The 16,861-nt window shown below is 39.0% G+C and overlaps 2 long non-coding RNA genes and 1 pseudogene across 9 annotated transcripts in view; 2 read left to right on the top strand and 1 right to left on the bottom strand.

Moving 5' to 3' along the window:
- Nucleotides 1-16,861, top strand: part of LOC144286936 (uncharacterized) — a 571,272-nt gene that overhangs the window by 455,723 nt on the left and 98,688 nt on the right. The gene's annotated exons all lie outside the window — the stretch shown is intronic.
- LOC144286938 (uncharacterized) overlaps nt 1-16,861 on the bottom strand; it is a 57,052-nt gene that overhangs the window by 5,555 nt on the left and 34,636 nt on the right. Inside the window, exons 4-6 of the long non-coding RNA XR_013354889.1 lie at nt 11,568-11,618; nt 5,372-5,501; nt 2,358-2,546 (exon numbers count right to left, since the gene is read on the bottom strand). This is a non-coding gene — a long non-coding RNA (uncharacterized LOC144286938). The remainder of the gene's footprint in view (nt 1-2,357; nt 2,547-5,371; nt 5,502-11,567; nt 11,619-16,861) is intronic.
- On the top strand, nt 7,162-7,267 carry LOC144287375 (U4 spliceosomal RNA; annotated as a pseudogene).

Here is a 16,861-nt window from a genome sequence, read left to right as displayed (position 1 = left end):
TTGCTTTCCATGTGCTATCTTTTTATAAATTTATTTTTTATTGGCGTTCAATTTGCCAACATACAGAATAACACCCAGTGCTCATCCCATCAAGTGTCCCCCTCAGTGCCCGTCACCCAGTCACCCCCACCCCCCGCCCTCCTCCCCTTCCACCACCCCTAGTTCGTTTCCCAGAGTTAGGAGTCTCTCATGTTCCGTCTCCCTTTCTGATATTTCCCACTCATTTTTTTCTCCTTTCCCCTTTATTCCCTGTCACTATTTTTTATATTCCTCAAATGAATGAGACCATAAAATGTTTGTCCTTCTCCGATTGGCTTATTTCTATTTTTATACTATTTTTAATCATATTATGCAGGATTGGCTACTTAATTGGGCTCCCCGAAAGACTGGATTGATTTTAAGGATACACATGAGTCAGAACGACACAGAACCAACTTGGGTCTCTTCTGTGGCTTGGATGATCCCTCTTTGTGCTCTCTCAATTCCTGTTCCATTTTGCTCTTAGGAACAACTGGATGATTATCTCTATTCTTCTGGCTAAATCCCAGTAAAAGCCAACCTTCCTGATTCTCTACTGAGCATTCGCCCCTTTGGTCAGGTCTTTGTGCTGGAATTGTCTCCTGGACTTACCTGACACTAGGTGCCTATTTTCCTGGTATGGCCAGTAAGTGGGCTGGTGTGAATTTTAAAAAGCAAATTTAAAAATGGAAGTCCTGATACCATTTCTATAAGACATAAAAATATAAAAAATAGCCACATGCTGATCTAAATGCTGTGTCTGATCACATTCTCTTTTTCTCTCCCTTCCCAATTTTCCACTCCGATTGAACCTGTTCATAATCATGATGGAGACTTCTAGTCATTTACCTTATCCTTCTCTCCCCAGTCCTTCTGACTGCCCTGAGCTTCATTTGGCTGTGTTCCCAGTTATGAACCAGTGACAGGCATTTTAAACACGCTATCAGCAGAAGCCACTTTCATTTCATCCCTCACTTCCTTGATTCTCCTATTTCAACTCACTGACAAAAGAAAATCCATGCATTGCAACAGCTTGCTGCGTTTCACCTCCCCATCACAGAATTTCTCTTTTAAACCAACAGTCTTTTCTAGCTCTTTCTCTCATTTGTTTTTGGTGTTGTTCTTATTTTAAACACACACACACACACACACACACACACACGTTGAGGCTCCAACGTGTAAAAACAATGATTGGCTCCACCTGCAAAGAACCTTTCTAGGTTTTTACTGAGTTCATGCCCAGGGTCTCCCTGGTCTTCCCTTCATACCCTCTTCCTGAGAAACATCTCTACTCATGCAGCTAACACTTTCCTGTGGCCCTCTACCATATTACATTGTGAAAACCGAGGGATTTCTGCCAAGGTCCAGATTTTACATTTCAGCTTCCACCTAAACATCCCCATATGGATGGTTTACTGGCACCGTTAAACTCAATAGATGTATAATCAAATGGATGATCTTTTCTACAAGCCAACAAAAACCGACAAAAGCGTGTTTTTCTCCTCAGGTTCTTTTTCTTGATTAACTATGCTATTATTTGCCTTATCACTCTCTCGATCCAACTGGAAGTCCAAGTGATTTATTGAACTTTTCTCTCAATGCCTTATCTTCAAGGCATATGATTTCTGCTTCTGAAGTTTCTCTGCAGCGTCTTATTTCCATTCACAGGACCAACGTCCCAGTGCAAATACACAGCCCTTCTCATGTGGGTTATTCAAATCCTCACTGAAAGATAACTTCACCCTCATCCTTTTCCCTCTCAGATACATTTATCACATGACCTGATCATGCCCCACCCCCCACCCCCCACCCCCGCTTAAAGATCTTGGATGCAATCTAGTACTTTTATAATATATCAAACTCCTTTCTTGACCTGTTATTTCCAAGCTGGCCACTATCTGACCCCAACATAACTTTTCAGAACTGTGTCCCATTAGATTTGACTATGGGAGTACAACAATTTGGCCAAGCGGGACAACTTGCAAAGCTGATCAGAACATTCACTTCCTCACTTCTGAAACTATGCTGCTTCTTCAGCTGAGGGAGGTCCTCCATCACCACTTACAAAATCCTCTCCATCCTTTGATACCTTGGTCAGTAGCTCATCCCCATGTTTATATGAGCTCTGTCTTCAGTGTTGCCAAATATAGTCACAAAACTTCATACTGTTTGACCCTTTTCTCACAGGGGATGAAAAGGGGGAAAAATGCATATATATATGCAAGGTGTATCAACAAGCCAAGAATCCATTGGAATTTGGAAGTAGGAACATAGAATCAACCTGTCTGAGGATAAAAAGGACTAACATTTCTATGTCAAAGATTAGGCCAATTACTTACCTGCCAACAATCTCCCCTTTGCCAGGTCTTATGCGACATAGATTCCTCTATCTTCCTGCACTGAGCTCACCGTTGGCCAATAGACTTCCTGATTGAACAAGACCCCTGATAAGGGCTTTCATCTCTTTGATTCCAATCAGCTTTAATTTCTAAGTTTCTTTGGTTTTCCTTTGCTGAGATTTTATAGAACTGTGGAAATTATCAAAAACAGTGATGTCTTTATACAGCAGTATCAAAAATGTGGCCCAGTGGACTGGGTTAACTAGTGTTTTTCTCCTAAAATTCATGGCCCCCCTGGAACTTTAGAATGTGACCTCATGGGGGATCCCTGGGTGGCTCAGTGGATTAGCGTCTACCTTTGGCGTGATCCTGGAGTCCTGGGATCAAGTCCCACATTGGGCTCCCTACATGGATCCTGCTTCTCCTTCTGCCTGTGTCTTTGCCTCTCTCTCTCTCTCTCTCTCTCTCTCTCTCTGTGTGTGTGTGTGTGTCTCTCTCTCTCAGGAATAAATAAATAAAATCTTAGAAAAAAAAAAAAAGAATGTGACCTCACTTAAAAATGAGCTTTATAGGGATGCCTGGGTGGCTCAGCGGCTGAGTTCTTCTTTCGACTCAGGGTCTAATCCTGGGGTCCTGGGATTGAGTCCCACATCGGGCTCCCTGCATGGAGCCTGCTTCTCCCTCTGCCTGTGTCTCTGCCTCTCTCTCTCTCTCTCTCTCTCTCTCTTTCTGTGTGTGTCTCTCAGGAATAAATAAATAAAATGAGCTTTACAGGTATAATTAGCTAAGATGAGGCCATACTGGACTGGAGTGAGTCCTAAGTCCAGTTGCTGGTGTCTTTATAGGAAGGCCATGCGAAGACACAGAGACACATGGGGGAATATATCATGTAAGGATGAAGGCAGACATTTGAGGGTCCCTCAGTTGACAGACACTAAGGATTGACACAACCACCTGGAGCTAGGAGAGAGGAAAAAACAGATTCTTTCTGCTGATACCTCAACTGGGGGCTGCTAGCCTAAGGACTGTGAGGGAATAATTTTTTGTTGTTTTTAAACCACTCAGTTTGTGGTATTTTGTTATAGCAGCTCTAAGAAACTAGTACATTCGGTCAACCCATGGGGAGAGAAAACTGTCATCTAGTTTAAATCAGAACACATCTTCTGTGCCTTTGCTCAGGTTCTTTTTACTCCCCCCCCTCCCCGCCCCACACATCCTAGAAAGTCACAACCGGATCCTCTCCATGACAGACTTTAAAAGTTTCCTGAAAGCCTGTCTCCCTACCCTGCCTCCTCCCACCCTCCCCTTCTCTCCTCTGTTGGCATGGCCATGAGCGACTCCAGGAGAATATGTCCGTGAAGCTTCTGTGAGAGCCAGTTTGGACATAGAAAACTAGCTCCTGTGTCATCTACTCTCCCTGATCAATACTAATTTCTCTGCCTATTGTGACTTCACAACAACCTTCTGTCATATTCTACCTTAAGCTGCAGCTAGTTGCACAAAAACTTTGCATTCCTCCCATAACTGATTGAAACTCTTCTCTTAGGGGCACCTGGGTGGCTCAGTCGGTTAAGCGTCTGCCTTCAGTTCAGGTCATCATTTTAGGGTCCTGGGATCCAGCCCCACATGAAGCTCCCTGCTCAGCGGGACATCTGCTTCTCCCTCTGTCCTTCCTCCCGGCTCGTGCACTCTCTCTCTCAAATAAAATAAATAAAATCTTCAAAAAAAAAATGCCTCTTCTCTTAAAGTCAGGCACCAGCTTTCATTCTGTTTGTATACAACACAATGCCTTCAGTAATAAATTCATTCAATACCGTTTATTTCCAGCTCACAATATAGTGAGAACATTTCAAAGTACTTAGTTGGTGTTTGGTCAACATGCCTTGGATCAAAATGAATGATATCTGAAGCTTTACTTTTTTTTTTTTTAATTTTAACCTGTTGAAAAATGAGCCTAGACCTTTCTTTGCTTTCACTTACCTACCCTTCTGGTTAAATTATTTGATATCAGACACCGCTGACACCCCTCCCTTTTCTTTGAAACAGGAAACAACGCCAAGAATATATTAATCTAAACCCACTACACTTCTAAATCTCAAAGAACAGAGAGCAAAGGAAGCTGGAAAGAGGCCAGAGTGACCAACTTTATTCCCTCATTCTCTACTGTACCCCCCCCCCCATGTCTAATCTTCCCTACCCTACTAGGTGGTTTAGGAATTTTATCCATTCTTCAGACTAGAAGAGGAAGTGGGGGCTGGAACTACGTGTATACACATTGTTGAAAAGGCTTTCTGTGGATTTGGGGGACTGAGCTAGAGTATCATTTGTATAAAGCAGCCAGAGCCTCTACTTTGAAAACGAAGGTCCACACTCATTCTCTGGCATGAATCCTATCAGCAGAAGCCAAGACCAAGAAATCACTAATCTCTCCACACAGGGAGGCTAGTAAACAGGGCAGACCCTGAGTTCTGCCAACAGGAAGAAGCATATAAGCTGAACACGTTGCCAAAAAGGGGAGGCTTCCACATTAATCACTGGAGCTTTTAAGAGACTAAATCAGATTCAAGAGCCGTCAGTCTCCTGCAGAATGTCAGTGGCAGGGAAGTTGGCCTCCGAGGGCTGTGATGTTAGATCGGTTGTTCTGACGTTCTCATTTACATCAGATTCCTTGAGGACCTTGTCCACTCATCAGATAACCAGACCCAACCTCAGACACTCTGTCAGGATCTCTGATGGGGCCTGCACATCTGTGATTTACTATAAGCTGCCCCCATGGTTCTGATGCATGGCCAAGGTGGCACCGCTTCTTGCTGGCTCACACACCTTCTGACCTTACTACCTGTTGACCTCGGGCCAGTTCCTTGAATTCTGATCCAGTTCTCTCATCTCTAAAATAGAGATGATCGTTGCCCCTTATCCCAGGTGTATCATGAGAATTGAATAAAAGAGTGCAGGTAAAGGGCCAAGCGGCATGACCGTCACACAGTAAGTGCTCGGGAAACGTCTGTGCTTACCATCACCCCTGCACAAGAGGCTCACTGCCTGATGGATACTGGTGGATGCCAAATGCCCCTCAACACTTTCATCAGAAATTCTGCTTTATTCATTCCCATGGTAAATCTCCATCGCTCTATCAGCCACTTCCTGAAAGGGATAAACATGATGTCTTGTTAATATTACTTTTATTTGTCGAAATACTCTTCGCCTGTTTGATCCTCAGGAAGTTATCATCACCAATGATTTGATGAGTGTACTGAGAGGCATTTTTAGGTGCTGAGCAAGAGAAAAGCAAATATGAATGCTTCTCTGCTGTTCTGAGATCAAAGAGCCCGAGTGACATGACCACGGTCCTGCAGAAAATGCCAAATGCCACCCTGCTGATAAGGCTGCTGGGCCACCTTCTCTTCTACCTGTGCGCCTCCCTGCACACCTGCTCCGGCTCTCCGCTGATGAGGAATATTTAGACATGTCTAAGAATTATTTTATGATTCCAGTAGTCATCGTTTCCTTGGTGACTCCAGTCTACACCTGGAACATTCAGCGTTTTTTGTCTTTTGTTTGTAAAATCAAGGAACCTTACTTTCCTTGGAGGCTTCTGACCAAGAGATTGAAATCATAAAAATGGAGAAACTTCGTGAAATAGGCTGTTGTTTGCATTATTGAATTCCAGGCCCCCTCAGTTATTAAAAGAGCTACTCTGCCGAGTTCCCTGGACCAGGAAGTCCCAGGCTACCATAGGCACTTACTCAGTGACCAAAGGGGATCCTGTTCCTTTTTGTGTGTGCACACATGCCCTGAACCTATACCCACAGACCTCTCTCCTATGGTCTTCTGTCAATCTGTTGGCTAGGATTTGGAAATGGAACTGGGGAAAGCTCCATCATTTAGAAATAATTAGTACATTTACTAGGAATTCCTAAATCACACCAGCTGCAAGAGGGTGGAGCATTTTGCTTCCTGTAAGAGCTTTAATGAAGCAATTTACTGCCATCCTTTGATAAGAAAATGCTGTACAGGATTCAGAGCTTTGTCAGATCTGAGTATCACAGATTCCAGCTCTGTAAAGGTAGCTTTTTTTTTTTTTTAGATTTAATTTATTCATTCATGAGAGACACAGAGAGAGAGAGAGGCAGAGACACAGGCAAAGGGGAGAAGCAGGCTCCATGCAGGGAGCCTGATGCAGGACTCGATCCCAGGACCCCGGGATCACACCCTGAGCCAAAGGCAGATGTTCAACCACTGAGCCACCCAGGCATCTCTGAAAAGATTTTAAAAAATAGTTGCACTGTGTACTATGCGCCCTCCCAAAAAAGTATCTTGTGTTTTCCGAGTGACTATGAATTTTTTTTGTTTATTTTTCTCAACTATCAGTTTGATTAAAATTAAGTTCCATGACAAACATATAGAAATCCAAAGTAAGAAGAGGCTTATTAAGTGTGTATCTTTGAATATCATGATGCATGCCTCAAAAACAATACTGAAATTTCACTGTCACACTTATATACATGTGACTTACGTAACTTCCCTTTTACTGTTATTTACTTATCGGGAAAAAAAATCATTGTCTCATCATATCTAGGGATGTACGTTAACATTTATTAATTTGAAAGCCTAACATAATATTTAAATATATAATTTTATCGGGAAAAATTCTAAACGACTGTATTAAAGCATGGTATTTTCTCAAAGGAAAATGAATAAAAAATATTCATCACCCTATGTCTCCAGAAATCATCTATAGTAATGATACCCAACAGATCCAAAATGCAAGCCGCATGTGTAATGTTAAAATTTCTGATAGCCAAGCTTTGCGCAGTGACAGTATCATAGCCAATGAGGTTTATCCAAGGCGCGATTATTGCTAATTGAAAATTTCTGATAGCCAAAATTTTTAAAGGTGAAAAGGAACAGGCAAGATCAAATCTTAATGTTTTCTTTAACCCGATATGTTCTAAATGTCATCATTTAAACATGTAATCAATATTTTAAAAATCACTAACAGACTATATTACATTCTTATTTTTTATTCTATCTTTGAAATCTGGGGTGTATTCCATGCATACAGAATGTCTCACTTTTACGAGCCATGCTGGGGGTAGTGGCTACTCTACTGAGCAGTGTAGATCTAAAGTTTTTTTTTTTAAAGGAAAAAAGTAAGAAAGGCAGAGAAAGTCAAAATTATGACAAGACATTATAGATAGAGAGAGAAGACATTGATCATTTTGGCCTTATTCTTAAGTCTCCAGGAATAAGACACAGAGAATGAACTCATTGATGATTATTAACCAGCCTATGAAATACAACTCTGCTTCAAGTGGGTGAAAGGCACATTTTCTCTGACTTACTATTTCAAAAAATAAATTAGTAAACCTACTTCCTCTGCCACTATTAGCGTGACTTTGTAGATTTAAACAGAAAAGCAATCAGGACAAAATAGCAAGGATTTCTTGAGAATGTACTTTAGGCTCTGTGCTTTGTTAATAGCTGTGAGACATTCAAAAACATTCAACGTGTTTGCTACGCAGCAAGTGTGGTGTAGTGGAAGGAGCCAGATAGGCCTGGGTTTGAATTTTGGTCAAATACTCTGTTCAACTTAATGGATTAATGTAAAATAGATTTAGTAATACCAACCTTACAGAGTCTGATGCTATAAATGAGACCAAGTACCTATGGCAGTGCCTACCTTACAGCAGCACTTCCCTGAAGCAAACTTCATTTTATCTCTTTGATCTATTCCATAATAAGTTATAGTCTACTTTTTGACTCTAGGAGAGATGATGTGTCTTGAATAATCTTCAAGCAAGGCAAGCTAGCCTTTAATTAAAAGTTTACTTGTGTAAAGCACAATTTAAGAACCATAAAAAGGTAAGGATGAGAATTGAAGGCTGCCTGAATGAAATGGGTTTTGAGCTTTCTTCAATCATCCAGAAAATCTGGAAATGGGGGAAGAAAATTGCAGACAGGAAGATTAAAGTGGGCAGCCCGGGTGGCTCAGCGATTTAGCACTGCCTTTGGCCCAGGGTGTGATCCTGGAGACCCGGGATCGAGTCCCACGTCAGTCTCCCTGAATGGAGCCTGCTTCTCTCTCTGCCTGTGTCTCTGTCTCTCTCTCTCTCTCTCTCTCTTTCTGTGTCTCTTATGAATAAATAAATAAAATCTTAGGAAAAAAAAAAAGAAGATTAAAGCAATGGTACCCAAGAAGTGTATGTGGTGGAGTGATCAACTAAGCCAGTTTGCTTGGAATTGAAAAGGTCCACCGGATTTTTCAGTGCTAAAACCAGAGCAGTCCTGGCCAAAATGAGATATTTGGTCCCTCTAGCAAGGGATAAATAGAAGCTAGGAGTTCAGCTTGATGGTGATGAAATGTTCATGTTGTGAGACTAACAGAAAATGAAATTAATTGGTTAGATGGGGCAAGGTTTTGATGGGTCTTGGACACAAGTAGAGGGATATGAAAAACAACATGAGAGACTATCTGTAAACAGAATTAATGAATGTGAAGGAACACTGGCCGATGAGTCAAAAGAATTGGGTTTTAGTTCTGATCTACTGCCAACTCTGATCCTCCCACAACCTTTACCTAAGTGACTCCGTTGTCACGCTTATAAATGAGAAGGCTACGGCAGATGACCTCTATAGCATTGTGCGGCTGGCCTCTATTGTGATTCCGTTGGAGATAAGAAATCATAAAAGGCTTTTGACCATACTGGTGGTCCAAGATGAGTCTGAAAGATATATATGCAGTTTAGAAGTTTTCTCTATCACCTTGGAAACTTATACTCTCTCCGATACTATTACTCAGAAGTCTTCTAGTGACATGAACTGATAATATGTACTTCCATTCCTTCTATTAAGAATGAGATAAACCTGTAGGCAGTGGGTGTCTGACTTATCTGGAGATAATGTCCAAGATCCAGTTGAGTCGAGGTCACTTTTTTCATCACTTCCAAAACATGAAATGTGTTAAGATACAATGATTTCCAAGAATTCAAAAGCAAGATGACAGACTAGACTACATCCATGAGCACCTCCCTGAATATATACTTTCATGAGTTACTACCTCCCTAACAGAGCTCTAAGCTAGACTTTTCAGCATTGCTTTCAAAAGGAAGTTTTGATATCAGAAACTAGGAACAGAAAAGGAACAACCAAAAATGGGAAAATGAGTGTGAAAACTAAGACATGCTCTCTAGAGCCAAATGACTCAGGCTTTATCTTGTCTGAATTCACTTCCTTTCTACTTATAGCTAACCATGAGACTTTTAGCTAGTATCTCCCAAGTAAGAAGCTTATCCATTGGCTTCCTCCCCCTAGATCCCATTGGCAGACACTCAATGCTAAATTTAGTGTTTATAACCAATAAACATTTAATGTTAGACTTTAGCTTCTTGCCAGAATACAAGTATCATTATACATCTTTCATGGAAGGAAGAAAAAAAAATAGTACTTTGGAAATTCAATCAATGAGAGTATCCACGCAAAAGAATGATGGATCATATCCTACCTGTTTAAGGGAAAAAGGAAGAAACATCTTAATTATGCTAACGGCTTAAATTTTTTTATGTAATTACAAGCCTAAAGTTTTTCTTTGCTGCTAATTTTGTATGAAACATATTCGTGCTAAATATTCCCTTACCATACACCTAGAGATGTTTATTTACACAGATGCAGGGTATTTGAATTTAGAGGGAGAGGGTCATTGAAGCCAGAACTCAAGGCCAACCCCTCTCCAACAGTAATTTGTGGGTTTTCCTACATTTAGTGGTTACAAAGGAGCCTTAGACTCTGTTGGTCATGACCAATACTGCACCATTATTTTATATGAAATTTTAGAAAAAAGAATCCTTACTCTCACAACCCAATAAATATTTTAACTCACTTTAGGTGAGTATAGGGGCGGTGGTAAGGAAGGGGTGGAGGTAATCTGGGTGGTGTCACATAAATGAGACCAAATTCCCACAGAAGGGAACTGGGTGTCCAGTTTCTTTATCTGAGCCATGAAAACAAACTTGTGTCTGAGTGTCAAATAAAATAAAGTAGTAATAAATTAGGCAATGAGCCAAATTTAGAATCGATTTCCTTTTTTTTGTTTTGTTACATGAAAACCTTTATGTAAGCATATTTGAACAAAAACAAGATATCCATTTGTATGCACAATGTGTAATTTATATAACAAAATCTATGTGAGTTTCTGCAAACAGAAACATTCATGCAGATACTGTTCATATGGAGAGTCATAAAAAACGAAGGAAATATTGATCAAGAAAAAAAGGATGAGCAGGGAAATGTGGATTTGCAGGATATTTGAAAGTATGATTTGAAAGGCAGCCTAGCATTTAGCTCTTTCACCCATTATTTTCTTTCTTCTCCACCACTAGCTGAATATCCTAAGAAAATAAGGCAAGATGTAAAAACAAAACAAAACAAAACTTAAAATGATATCAGTGTCTGATTAAAAAAAAAAAAACAGGGGGAGAAGACCAAGAAAATAAATATGATTAGGCAAATAACTCTGACACACATGTGGTGAAAGAAAATCCATTTTATTGGGATGGTAGCTCGATCGAGGACTTGATTTAATCATTAACTTTAATATTCTCTTCTTAAAAATTTAGCTGTAAAACAATATTCAATGAATATGTGGGTGGAAGAGCAATAATATATTTAATTTCATATGCAAGCTAAAATATCCATGACTTTTTAGGTGTTTTCTGTAGAATCCCAGCAGAGAGAACAACTTTGGGAATCTATGCATGAAGACAATAATGATTTATCAGAATTTTGATTTGGGGTTGATATAGTAGGTATAATATTTTAGCCTCTTTTTAAGAAATTGAGTGTTTCATTCCATGGCTCAAGCATTCAGAAGCTACATGGCTAATTTTATGGATGAAATAAGCATATTCAGTTTCACTCATTTGCTTTCAATGTACAGAAATAATTTTATTTCCAAGGTTCTGTCACTAACTCTTTCCCCTTAGCTAAGAAGTAAAAATAATATATTGTTATAATTGGCATTCAGTTGTAGCTTTTTTAGAGCTCATAATATTAATTTGATTTGACTAAAACAAAGCTTTCTCAACTGGAGATTCTATTGGAGTTGGGGTAACAAAAAGATGAGAGAGCTAATAAACATTCATATCTAAGATATACCAGGATGAAAAATTCTAAAATATTTACAACTAGAAATATTGAAAACCTATTTCTTACCCTCAAGTGAATCTCTTACACTTAACTGCAGAATGGAGAGAAATAGTGTCGCTGGAAAGAAAAAAAAAAAGAAGAAGAGATGAGATTATGTATGTGGACAATTGCTTGGAGCTAAAGAGAGTATAATAGTTTTTATAAGGGGCACTTGGGTGGCTCAGTGGTTGAGTGTCTGCCTTTGGCTCAGATCATGATCCCAGGGTACAGGATCAAGTCCCACTTCCGGCTTCTTGCAGGAAGCTGCTTCTCCCTCTGCCTGTGTCTCTGCCTTTTTAGCTGTGTGTCTCTCAGGAAATAAATAAATTTAAAATCTTAAAAAAAAAAAAAGTCCTTATAAAATAACAAAATACATCTTGACTCTACATGATGATGTCTAACAACATGCAAATGAGCTGTAATTATGTATCTGTTTCTACCCCTTCTCTCTATTTCTTACCAATAACCACCTTAGAATCTTGGTAGTCCTATATTGATGTGGGAGGTTCCACCTGACTTTCTAACTTGGAAAGACTTTGGGACTGGACTTCCGACCCAGTGAACACCCTTCCCTGCCCCCTTGTGGTTGCCAAAGTTACCAGACCAGGTTTGCCAGTGTAGGTAAATCCCATCAGCACCGTATCACGGTACTTTTCTTTGTAGCTATCTCGGTTCCAGCTTTCCCATAAATTTTGGCACGGTCACTCCTTAATATCTTGTCAGTGCTGCTATGTGCTGACAAGTGTTTCAGCAGCAGAGCAAGTAGAGTACAGAAATAAACCCACTGGTATATGGACTCTTGATATATGACAAGATGACCTGACCAATTACTTAGAAAAGAGCAATTAGCACTGAAAAAGCACTGAGCCACTGGTCTGCCCTTAGAAAATAATGAAACTATCTCTCTGTTTTACACCATATATAACAAGTCCTGGCAGATGGATTAAGATTTAAATGTAGATTTCTGTTTCTAGTAATAGGCTAAGTCGTTGAGACCAAATCTCTTGCTGAAAGCAGATATTAATGAAATGGATTTTATACTAGTGATACTTTTTGAGTTAAAGAGTCACTTCATAGTGATTAAAGATTTAATTCATTAGAAAAATGTCGCAACTCCAGATGTATGTGGACTAAATGACATGGCTTTATGCTACAAACATGCATGAATACAGAATAAAACTAGCTAAAAGAAAAATGAGCAAATTCATAATTAAAGTGAGGGGTTTTTGCTTATCTCTTTGGTAATTGCCTTAATATTGGAAATAGTTCAGGTCTTCGAAATTGATCTTCAGATTTATGCAATCCCAATAAAAATGCCATTTTTTTTCCTGTGGTAGACCTTGACGAGCACATTTTCGAATTTACATGAAATTGCAACAGATCATAAATAATTAAGAACTCTTAATGAAGGACATGTGGGAGAACTTTCCCTTCCTAATATCAAACCTCATTTTAAAGCTATAGTAATTAAAATAAGGTGGAATTTACACAGAGATAAACATATAGATCAATGCAAAAGTATTTGGCAGCTCAACAATAGACCATATATACATATATATACACTTAATGGATGGCAGAGGTGGCACAGCAACAGGATAGAAAATGCACACTTAAAGATGCTTTGTATTTTTTAATTTTTAATTCCAGACTTTCAGAAATGTTGAAATATCAGAACTTTCCCAAATAGCCTTCAGTCAAATTCTCCAAATATTAACATTTTTTAACACACATGCACACTCGCTCACCCCCAGAACAAATCACACACAAAGGGATAGGACTCCATTCATATAAGCTCAAAGACAGATAAAAATAAACACTATCACTTAAAGGGACACACGTAGGTGATGAACCATGAAGAAAATGGAAATGATTTTAATATAAGTCTGGATGGCAGTTACCTCGACGGGCAAGATGGTCCTAGAAGGGAACCTGAGTCTCCCAAGGGGATGATGATGTCATTTCTTTATTTGAGGGAAGGCAATGTTATATTTACTTAATCATATGTGGTTCACATTATGATACATCTATTTTATTCATGTTTCCATGTGAAGTACATTTCACAGTAAAATGAAAGAAAACCCACATTTAAACCAAGAAGAGTAGAACTTCAAAAACTAAAACTGGTTTTTATCAATTCTTTAATAACCTATGGGTAAAATCTACTTCATCGATGATATCTTTTGTCAGTAAATATCACACTTAAGATTTTATCACAGGAGCCCGTTCTGGTCTCAAGTGTTTTAGAGATAATTATTCACTGATAATAGTGGAGTGCCTATTTGCCATGTTATTTATCAAAGTTAAATAAACAATTACTCATATCTTGGCTAGACAGGTGTTGAAAAAAATACATAAGACAGGTTTTGGCCTGGAAAAATAATCTTAACAGATAAACATAATATCAGTGACTTAGTGAGAAACTAGTTAAAGGTAAGACATAAGGAACACCTACAAAATCTTCACCAGGCCACTGACCTCCCAGTTCCTCACCCAAATCCTCTGCCATCTTGTGACTGTGGGCCAACTATTTATGCTCTGATCCAACTGGTCCATCAGGATTACTGCTCCAGCACTTATTTCCTCTTATTCTTATTTTTTTTTTTTTTTTCACTTTTCACATATTTCTTTTCTTTTTTTTTTTTTTTTTTTTATTGGTGTTCAATTTACTAACATACAGAATAACACCCAGTGCCCGTCACCCATTCACTCCCACCCCCCGCCCTCCTCCCCTTCTACCACCCCTAGTTCGTTTCCCAGAGTTAGCAGTCTTTATGTTCTGTCTCCCTTTCTGATATTTCCCACACTTATTCTTATATTAGCAAATTGTCTCTTTCAATAGTGTTGTCATCGTGATTCAAACACGCTGTTATTTATTGTGTCTTGGGAAAGAAAGCAAACTGTTCCCCCAGATAGCAAAATTTCAGGAAACGATTCCTTGTATTCAATTTGTATCTTTCCATATTATTTTAAACCCACTCCAACCAGGCTTTTGCCCCTACTCTTCCACTAAAACTTTTCTTGTTTAGATCCTCAGAGACTCTCAATGTAGTTAACATCCATGATCAATGATTAGTCCTCAACTCTTATGATCTGTCAGCATGTGTTTAGCACAGTTGGTCGTCACTCATCCTGGAAACACTTTCATTGCTTGGATTCCATAGTATCACACTACATTTTTTTTTTTTTTTTTTTAGCTTTCTTCATTAGCTGCTCATTATCACTCTCCTTTGGTACTTCATTTATTCCTGTCAACCTGGAAACACTGAATATGCCATCCACCCCTCATGCCCAAACCATGGGTTTTCTTTATTTTTTTTCCTACCCCCCACTCAGTGTCTTGGTGATTTCAGACAGTAGCATGGTAGAGATACCACCCATATGCTAAGGATCCCCACATTTACATTTCTAGCTCAGGCTGTTCCACTTAGCCAGACAACTACTCAACACCTCCATTTGGATGTCTAACAGACTGAACTACTGGAATTTGCCCAAAAGCTTCTTACGCCTTACCATCTTGGCCAAATCATAACTCCATCCTTCAAATGTCTTAATGTCATTCTAGATTCCTCCTTTTCTTTCACGCCCCATGTCCAACCTGTCAGTTTATACTGTTGGCATTATCTTCTCTCTATATATAATGTCTATATAGTATTGTCTTAAATTATTGCAGTACATTCCAAGTTGCTCTTCTTACCTCTACTCATATTTCTCCAAAGTCTGATCTTAATCCTGCTAACTGCATGATGTTTCTAAAACCTAGTACAGATCATGCTCCTTCTCTGTTCAAAAATCTTTAAATGACTTCACATTTCATTCAGAGTAAAATACAAAGTCTTAAATGGCCTAGTAGGCACTCTGTGATGTAGTTAGTCTCTGACCTCATCTCCCACTTGCACACACTCTGGCAGGGCCAGTTAATAGATATTTATTCACGGGATGGGCATGCTTCCACATCGAGACATTTGAGCTTCTTCTTCCCAGGCCTAAAAGATTCTTCTCCCAGATTTCTTAGTACTTCATTCTCTTGCCTTCTTTATTTGTTTAAATACCACCTTCTCAGTGGGGTACCTTACTTAAAAATTGCAAGTCCCCACTCCCAGAACTCGCAGTCCTCCCAGTCTCCCATACCTCCCTCTATTTTGCCAATGTATAGCACAAACCATCATTTACTTATTCATTTTTTAGTTTTTCTATGCTTGAAAAAATGTAACTTTTTTGGTCACTAATGTTTCCCTAGCTCCTAAATGAACATTCTACCTATAGCATATGCTCAATATATATTTGTTCAGTAAATTAATTGCTTCATATAAGCTCTAAGTGTTTTAAGAGTTTAGAGAAGAGAGAGACAAGTATTAGCCAGAGGAGTTAGAGTTTTGAACATACACAATTCCTGCTTGTATTTCATGTGCCATATGTGGTTGAGATCAAGCAGAAAGAAAAACACCTATATTGGATGGAGGTATGGAAAATAGAGTTTAGAAGAGAGACCCTCTCTCTTCAGAATAAAAGTCATGGTTTCTACATGGTCCCTCATTACCAGTTTGAGATATAAAATAAGGTTTTTTTTTTTTTTTTCTTCTTTTTCCTGCTGGCTCTCTTGCTCTATCTCAGTAGCTCTTGATCTCTCGCTTTCTTTCTTGCTTGCTTGTTTTTTTGCTTTCTTGCTTTCTTCTTTCCCCCTTTCTGCTAAGGTTCCAATAGCCCATCAAACATTTCTTGAAGAATGATGTTCCTCCTAAGATCTTTTTCCCATGATGAGTTGAAGACTATGAAGCAATTGTCTACTTATACCTGGGTTTTTTTCTATAACAATAAGATCTTACTATTTTGTTAGACACATGGTTCTAGAATAATCGCATGGACTTTGTTTCTTAGAACTACATGCGCAGATTAAGTTCTGACCAATGAAATATAAGGGAATTGTGTATGTAACTTCTAGGAGACATATGGAGGTCTAGGAAATGTCATTAAAGAATGGGAGTATGCCCTTCAGCCATCTCATGCTGTATGAAAGGCAAAATGATGACTGGGCTTGAGAAACATTTCATATCACAAAGCTGTAGTCAGTTATGAAAAATGGCAGAACAACACAAAAGAAAAACCTAGAGTTTCCCAGTTACTAAGAAGCTGCCAAACCAGCACCGGGCTGTCCACCTGTTTTTATGTGACCAAAATTAAGCCTCCTTGTTGTTTAAGCCACTCATGATTTGGTTGTCTAACATTTGCTATCAAATTTAAATCCTAAAACACTACCATTAAAAGTTCTCGTTATCCTAAAGATGAAACTTTTTTCCCCAGACAAATAAATATATAAAACAACC

Source organism: Canis aureus, chromosome 16 (genome assembly GCF_053574225.1).
Source record: "Canis aureus isolate CA01 chromosome 16, VMU_Caureus_v.1.0, whole genome shotgun sequence".
In the NCBI taxonomy this organism is placed as follows: domain Eukaryota; kingdom Metazoa; phylum Chordata; class Mammalia; order Carnivora; family Canidae; genus Canis; species Canis aureus.
This window is presented reverse-complemented; position numbering and strand designations above follow the sequence as displayed.